The sequence below is a fragment of the Rattus norvegicus genome, chromosome Y (genome assembly GCF_036323735.1).
Source record: "Rattus norvegicus strain BN/NHsdMcwi chromosome Y, GRCr8, whole genome shotgun sequence".
In the NCBI taxonomy this organism is placed as follows: Eukaryota; Metazoa; Chordata; class Mammalia; order Rodentia; family Muridae; genus Rattus; species Rattus norvegicus.
Genome location: NC_086040.1, coordinates 25,536,211 through 25,544,950, shown reverse-complemented (window position 1 = coordinate 25,544,950; position 8,740 = coordinate 25,536,211). Strand labels below are relative to the sequence as shown.

The 8,740-nt window shown below is 35.9% G+C and overlaps 1 long non-coding RNA gene across 2 annotated transcripts in view; it reads left to right on the top strand.

Moving 5' to 3' along the window:
* The first annotated feature begins 4,437 nt into the window (after positions 1 to 4,437).
* Positions 4,438 to 8,740, top strand: part of LOC134484364 (uncharacterized) — a 37,325-nt gene continuing 33,022 nt past the window's right edge. Inside the window, exon 1 of one of the 2 annotated variants that reach the window (XR_010061778.1) lies at positions 4,438 to 4,617. This is a non-coding gene — a long non-coding RNA (uncharacterized LOC134484364). Of the gene's footprint in view, positions 4,618 to 5,991; positions 6,871 to 8,740 lie in introns of those variants that run through there. The other variant, XR_010061780.1, reaches the window with a different exon arrangement.

Here is an 8,740-nt window from a genome sequence, read left to right as displayed (position 1 = left end):
TTCTGTAGCCATTCTTTGGTTGAGGGGCTTCTGGGTTATTTCTATTTTCTGCTCATTATGAAGAAAGCAGTTAGAATGTTATGGAGCACATGTCCTTGCGGTATGGCAGAGGTTTTTTCAGATATAAGGCCAGGAGTAGTATAGCTGGGTCTTTAGGAAGAATATTCCCCATTTTCTCAGAATACACTGGATAGATATGCAAAGTCATTATTCGAATTTGATCTTCCCCCAGCAAATGTTATTTGTATCCTGATATTTATCTGCTTCCTCAAAGGAGGTTGCCCCTGACTAGTCCTCTTTCATGGATTAAGGAGATCGCATATGAACCTTCTGTCCCTTTTAACTGTTCTTTAAATGTTAAAGCCTATGACAGTGAGCCAGAGGGGAAAGTTGATACTGGAGTACTGAGGGTGTGGTTAGGTAGAGAGTCAGAAGAGGGTAAGAGAGGTATAGTTTATTACTATATAATAATTTAATATACTAACATAATATATTAGTATCAATTATATTTTATTATGATATAAATATATAATAATATAATGTATTAATAAAATATGACTATATTATTTATTTTAATAATAATATTCTTTAATATGTTAATATAGTATATTATTAATTATATTATTATAATGATTGTACATATCACTTTAATATATTAATTTATTATAATAATATTTTACATATGTGTATATATATATGTATTTATATACAATATAAATATATATGTGTATATATATATACTGCATGGTATGCAACATCCACAAAGTTAACTCCAGGTGGAGCTCGCACGTTAATGTGAAATGCTGAGGGCAGAATATTTTTTTTCAGTTCAGTTTGCTTATATAGTGGATCACTTTGATGGGTTTTCATAGATTGATCCACTCCTGCAGCCTCAGGAGGTAGCCTACATGATGGCACTGAATGGCGGTTTTGATATGCCCTTGGATTTTATTTTCGAGCATTTTACCTAGTATTTTTTCCACCAATGTTGGTAAGGGAAATTCTTCTGAAATTCTTTCTTTGTTGTGTCGTTTGTGATTTATGTGTCAGGGCGACACTGGTGTCATGGAATCATTTTGGCGTTTTCCTCCTGTTTCTGTTTTTTTGGTAGGTTGAGAATTCTTTGAAAACCTGGTAGGGGTCTGCACTCAAACAATCTGGCCCTTGGGCTCTTTCAGTAGGGAAACTTAATTACTGTTTGTGTCTCATTAGGTGTTGTAGAGCTATTTACAGAGTTTATCTTACCTAAATTTACCTGTGGTCAGTGCAATCAGTCTACACAATCATCCACTTTAAAGTGAGAACTAATGATTATGTGACTTTCATCATTGTACATTGATACGGCTCCCTGTTCATTTCTGAATTTGTTATTTGGATGCTCTCTCCTCCTATTACATTATCTGTCTGAGGATTTGTCTGTCGGATTGATGTTCCCAAGGAACCAGCTCTTGTTTTTTTGTTTTTTTTGTTTTTTTTTTTTTTTTTGTTTTTTTGATCTTTGTATTCTCTTTGTTTCTGATGGATCACTCTCACCCTGAGTCTGATCATTTCTTGCTGTCTCCTCCTTTAATATGTATTTGCTTCTTTTTATTTTAGAGATCTAGGGTGTGCTGGGAAGTTGCTAGTGTGGGGTCTCTCCGGTTTCTTTATAAAAGCACCCTGTGCTGCATATGCAGGTAAGTTTGGAGAAGTTGTGCCTTCATTTTCATTAAATTCTAGGAGCACTTTTTGTTTTTCATCTCTTCCGTGAACTGGTGGATCTTAAGTTGCCAGCTATTGAATTTCAATGAGTTTATACACTTTTTCTTATTGTTGAAGTCCAGTTTTAATCCATGGTGATCTGAGAAGATCCAATGGTTAGTGCAGTATTTCTGTATCCTTGTGGCTTCTTTAGAGTGGGAGAACATGTTCATTTTAGGATAAGGTTCCATGAGGTACTGAAAAGAGAGTGTGTACTTTTGTGTTTGTGTGAACTATTCTGTAGATATCAGTGAGGTCAATTTTATTGAACCCCGTGTTTGTTAAATCATTTATTTATTTATTTTTTTAATTTCTGTCTCAATGGCCTGCCTTTGGTGAGATGGGACATTGATGTCACCCACTATTAATGTGTGAGGTTCGATGTGATATTTACGCTTTAGCAATATTTCTCTCACCAATATTTCTGCTTTTTGTCTTTGGCCTATAGACATCCAGAATTGAGATGTCATTTTGGTGGATTTTTCCTCTGATGCATATGAAGTATCCTTCCCCGTCTCTTTTGATTACTTTTGGTAGAAAGTCTGATTTGCTGGATGTTAGAATGGCTACACCATCTTGTTTCTTGTGTCCATTAGGTTGGAAATCTTTTCCAACCCCTTGGTCTGAGGTTGTGTCTATCTTGGTTGCTGGATTGTGTTTCTTGAGTGCAACAGAAGGATAGATCCTGATTTTAAATCCATTGTGTTAGCCTGTGTCCTTTTACTGTTGAGTAGAGGACATTAATGCTTAAAGGTATTAATGAGATGTTGCGGGAGCAGGGTTTTTTTTTTTTTTTTTTTTTTTTTTTTTTTTTTTTTTGCTTGCATGTTTTTTTGGTTTTTGTGTTTTCGATTAGGATGTTTGAGTATGTATGTGAGTATTACATCTGTTCAGTAGGGTGCATGATTTTTTTTTGTTTGTATTTTTTTGTGTTTTTGGGGAGCTATTGGAGTATGCTTGTGAATGTGAGATCCTTTCTGTAGGTTATGCTGTGTAATTATTAATTTCTAGGGGGAGGCAGAGATGTTTCAATTTCTGAAAATCCATCAATATAATTCACTATATAATGAAACTGAAAGAGAAAAATCACATGATAATCTCATTAGATATTTAAAAAGCTTGCAAAAATATTCCAACCCACCTTCATGTTAAAAGGGTGAGAGCAATCAGGGATACGAGTCCTATGCAGAAACATAATAGAGGCAATGGACAGCAGGCCGGTACCCAGCATCAACCTAAATGGAAAGAAATGTAAAGCAATTCCATTAAAGTCAAGGACAATGTAAGGCTGCACACTCTCCCTAATTAGTATAGTATTTGAAATTATATCTAGGGTAAAAGCATAGTTCAAATTTGGTTCTGAAATGGAGTATTGCCAAGGCCTGTGAAGGAGGAATGGCACAGAGCTGTAGAAATCCTGGGGTATGGCCCACTCTTCAGCACAGTCTCGTTGGACCTTGGTGAGTCATGAACCCCACGAGGATTTCAGGCAGAATGGTGCTCAGTTATTGCACTCATCCTCTCTTAATCTAAGAAGTGCATGAAAATCCTCATGGAGCTTTCTACCACTCAGAGGGCAGTGCCATTGGCATTTGCAATAAGAGTGATACAGGTCTTTTAGCAATTGCCTCTGGGGTAGATCATTGCTTCTATCATTGCCCGAGGAAATGTAGAATGATTAGCGAGGACCACAACCCATTAAAAGCTTTTGGAAAAATAAAATTGTTTGTGAAGCTGGCTAAGATCTTTTCCCTACTGACTCTGATATAAAAAACAATGTATGGAACAATTTGTAGTTCGGAAAGGCTGGGATCTTTTAAGGTCAGGGATCAAGAACTATGGCGGCACAGGCTAATGGTGTGACTGTCACAAATGCTGGACTGTTGATGACTGCTTTCTGAACCAGTTTTACCCTCAGCTTCCTGATAGGATTTAATAAGGTTTGCCAATCACAGATGTGCATTCTGATCATTTAAAGCAGATATAACATTTTTATACAGATGTTTAGATTTCTGTTTCTAAAAGATTCTTACAAGTATCCTTTTAAGGATAAATAATACAATACTTTACCATTTCTCTGTGAATTCAAATTGCTTACTTATGAAGTTACGTTGACCTTGGGAGCAATTTGTTTTCTTTAGGTGTACTATATAATGTTTGTTCTAATACAGTACTGGGTATCACTTTTTTCATCACTAAGCAAGAGAAGAAAACTAGAATATGATCACAATTGTAATACAATATTCAATAAATTAAAGGTCTATAGGGAAAATACTGCCCGTTGCGAAACAGAGAAAACCTAGAAAATTGTACTGTATGTCACAGGAATAATCCTGGGAGTATAAATATTATCTAGAAGAATCACCTCCACTCCATCTTCCTAAATCTTTTCTACCCGTGACATGCCCCTGACTAACTTTCACCATTCAGAGCATGTAACCACTAATGAAGAAAAGAGAAGTATCTAACTTTATAGAGAGATGGAGTACGTAAATGTTTCCACTGTGACACAAGAGACTCTCCTGGAAAAGGCACTCTTGAAACTGGTCAATGTAAGGAAAGCTGTTCAGCATGTAGGCCATGGGCGTTCTAAGAGACATTATCATTAGGCCCTCTCTGAAAAATCTCTTGTAACCTAGAGAGCCCTAGCTACTTTTGTGAGGTCACAAGTGTTGTCCTGTTAGCATCTGCCTCTCAGATATTTCTTCAGTACCCCTAGAGCTTACTAATTGGCCTTTAATTCAGAATAAACAGACATTTTTGAAGGGAGAACAAAGAGGATGAAGAAATCAGAGATGTTCAAAGAAAGCTTCCCTTCTGTTTTGGTATCAAAAAGGAAGAATTACCTGGTCCATTTGAGAGCTCAGTGAGTCCGGGGTAGGTGTTTAGTGGGTTCCCTGAAGAGACAGCCTTCATCTCAGCTTTCCACATATGGGAATGAGGACATGGGAGCCTCTCAAAATCATCTGGACTTACCTGTTCTTATGGTTCCTGGAAGTCAGAGAGTTTATATCATTCATTTCTTTATTCCAAAAGCCAAGGGATGGAAAGGGCACAGTTGTTTTCCTGAGAGTGCATGGCCTTTATTCTTTTTGACAAGAAGAAAAGGGACTTAAAGAACACGGGAAGGACAAGTTTTATAACCCTAGCTCTGTGTAAACTCCTCCATGCTTTAGATTCCTATAGTGCAGTTTGTGCCTGACCCTGATATCTGGGATAGAGAAGAGCTTCTATTTTAAACATCATCATCTCAGTCCTTCAACTATTATTTCTATGACTGTCATTACCTGATAGTGACTCATTAGATTTCTGAGTCAATAGCTGTAACTAGCTGGTAGTTTTCTTTTCTTTTATTTCTTATATCTTTTATTTTTTACAAATTTTATTTCTTTTTTTAAAATGTATATTTATATATTTATATTTAAAATACTGTTTCCTTTTAGAATTTCCTCCCGTACGATCCCTAACAGGTCCCTCTCCACTTCTTCTATAAACCATCCCATTACTGTCCCTTCACATTCCCTTTAAATGCAAGTCAAACCAAGGGAGGACCAAGGGCTTAACCTTCCTTTGGTGCCCAACAAGGCCATCCTCTACTACAAATGCAGTTGGAGCCTTAGGTCTTTCCATTTTCCACCTTTGAATATTGGTCTCGTACCAGAAAGATCTGGTTCATTGGCATTTTTGTTCTTAAGGGTTGAAAGCCTTTTCAGCTCTTATTATCCTTTCTCAGAATTTACAACTGGAACTCCATTTCCAGTTTACTGGTTTGCCATTGACATTCACATTTGTATTTGACATGCTCTAGCTTTGTATCTCAGGAAATATCTATATCTGTTTCCTGGCAGAATGCATTTCTTAGCTTCATCAATGTTATCCAGTTTTGGTGGTTGAATATATATATATATATATATATATATATATATATATATATATATATATATATATATATATATATATACATTAGGTGCTTCCTACACCTATTAGGTTAGGTGGAATGATTACATGGATTCTGCACAACTAGGTCAAGAATGTAGAGTTTGCAAATGAGTATATCAAAGAGACTCCCTCCTGTACTTATGAAGGTGTTGAGTTGAGGTTTCACTGTTCCTCAAGTCTTTCTTCCCCCTGCCCATGCTCCTGTTTCTTATATATGACATTAAGGAAGAATCATGGCAACACATCTAAAACCTTCAAGTCTGGCCATGGGAACACAGGAAGTAGATAATGTAGTACAGATATCAAATGTGAATAGAGAAAAGAATTGTATACTCCATGTGGTCCTTTGCTTTATTGATGTTGGTAATTTTTGAATAACATAAGGATTTGGGAATTTATAATTGAAGTAGGTACACCATATTTACACTGTTATTCTCAGTCTATAGATGGGCCCACTTTGTTTCCAAAATCATAGCAGAGAATGGAATTTGAAAACAGAATTTTTGAGTACATATTCAGGAATATTTATAATGTCCCCTATGAAGGAATGTACAATAGGAAAGTGAAATACAATATTCATTCAACGAAAGGTGTGTAGGTAAAGTACTGGCCTTTATAAAATTAAGAAAACCTAGAAAATTGAACTGTATGTCACAGGAATTGACCTGGGAATAAAAATATTATCCAGAAGAATCTCCTCCACTCCAAGTTCCTAAATAATTTCTATCCATGCCATGCCCCTGACTCATTTTCTCCATTCAGAAGTCACTAGCTTTAGAGAGATGGAGAACGAAAGTTTCCACTGTGTCACAGGAGACATACCTAAATTGGCACCCTCAAACCTGGTTAATGTAAGGAAAGCTGTTTAGAGTCAGGCCATGGCAGTTCTCAGTGACAATATCATTAGGCTCTCCCTGAAAAATCTCTTGTATCCTTGAGAGCACTAGCTTCTTCTGTGATGTAATAAGTGTTGTCCTGACTGCAAATGCCTCTCAGATATTACTTCAGTACCTATAGGTTTTACTAATTGGCCTCAAATTCAGGGGAAACAGTCATTAGGGAGGGAGAACAAAGACGATGAAGAAATCAGAGATGGGGAGAACGAAGCTGGTCTTCTGTCTTGGTATAAAAGAAGGAAGAAATACATCATCCCTGAGAAATCTCACTGAAGCCTTGGTAGGAGTGGAATATGTAAGTTGAAGAGATAGAATTGATCTGATCCTTCCACACATGGGATCAGGAGCTGGGAGCCTCTCAGAAGAATCTGGACTTCCCTGCTTCTAATGGTTCCTGGAAGTCAGAGAGTTTATATCATTAATTTCTTTCTCCCAAAAGCCAGGTGTTTGGAAGGACACTGTTCTTTTCCTTAGAGCTCATGGGTTTTTGTTCTTATTGCCCAGAAGAAAATGGTCCTAAGGAAGAAGTGAAAAATAAGTATACTTTCCTCAGCTCAGAGTAAACTCCTCAATTATTTGGATACTTATAGAGCAGTAAGTGTCTGATACTGGTATTTGGGAGAGAGAAGTGCTCCAAATTTAATATTCATCATCTCAATCTTTCCACTAGTATTATTCTGACTATAAATCCCTGACAGGAACCCTTTAGATTACTGACTCAATAGGTCTGATTAGCTGCTAATTATCTTTTGTTTTTTTTTTTCCTTTTTTTTTTTTAGCAAATTTTATACCTTTTTTTTTTTGGTTCTTTTTTTCGGAGCTGGGGACCGAACCCAGGGCCTTCCGCTTCCTAGGTAAGCACTCTACCACTGAGCTAAATCCCCAGCCCCGTATATACCTTTTTTAATTGGATATTTCTATATTTACATTTCAAATGTTATTTCCTTTCCCAGTTTCCTGTCCTTAATATTCCTAGCTGGTCCCCTTATCCTTATCTATAACCTTTACTGTGCTTTGACATTCCCTTTAACTAGGGAGAACCAAGGGCTTCTCCTTCCATTGATGATCAACATCGCCATACTATGCCACATATGCAGTTGGAGCCACAGGTCTGTACATAAACAGTCATGGAATATTGGTTTAATACCAGAAAGCCCTTGTTAATTGAACTTGTTCTTATGGGGGTTGAAAGCCCATTCAGCTCTTGTAATCCTTTCTCAACATCTACAAACAAGGGGTCTGTATTCAGTTCTCTGGTTTGCCACTAGCAATCACTTCTGTATTTGACATGCTCTAGCTGTGTCTCTCATGAAAGATCTAAAACCATTTATTGGCAGAATGCAATTTTATCTTCATCAATCTTACCTAGTTTTTGTGCCTGATATATATATATATATATATATATATATGTATGTATGTATGTATATGTATATATATACACATATATATATACATACATACATATATATATAAGTGAATACATACATACATATATATAAGTGAATACATACACACATATATACATATATATACATATATACATATATACATATATACATTTATATACATACATATATATATATATACACACATATATATATATATATATATATATATATATATATATATATATATATATATATATATACAATTTTGGTGGATCCTACAACTAGGAATTTTGGTTTAATATTTGGATGGATTCTGCATAACAAGGTGAAGACTATAGGATCCACAAGTGACAATTGCTAATAGACTCCCTCCTGTTTTTTATAACCTATTGAATTTGAGGTTTCATTGGACCACAAGCCATTCCTATCACTGCCCATCACTCAGAAACTGATGTGTGGCCTGAAGAAAGAATCATGGTAAAACATCCAAAACCCTCAAGCCTATCCCTGGGAACACAAGAAGGTAGATATTAGAGGACTGATATCTAATAGAACTTCAGAACCACATTCTATACTCCATGTTGTCCTTTGCTTTACTGATGTCTTGTAATTAATGGATAAAATATGGATTTGGGAGTTGATCATTAGAAGTAGGTACACAATATTTCCACTCTTATATTCACTCTATAGCTGAGCCACGTTTGATACCAAATTCATTGCAAAAAATGGAATTTGAAAAATGAAATTTTGAGTACACATGCAGGAACATATATAATG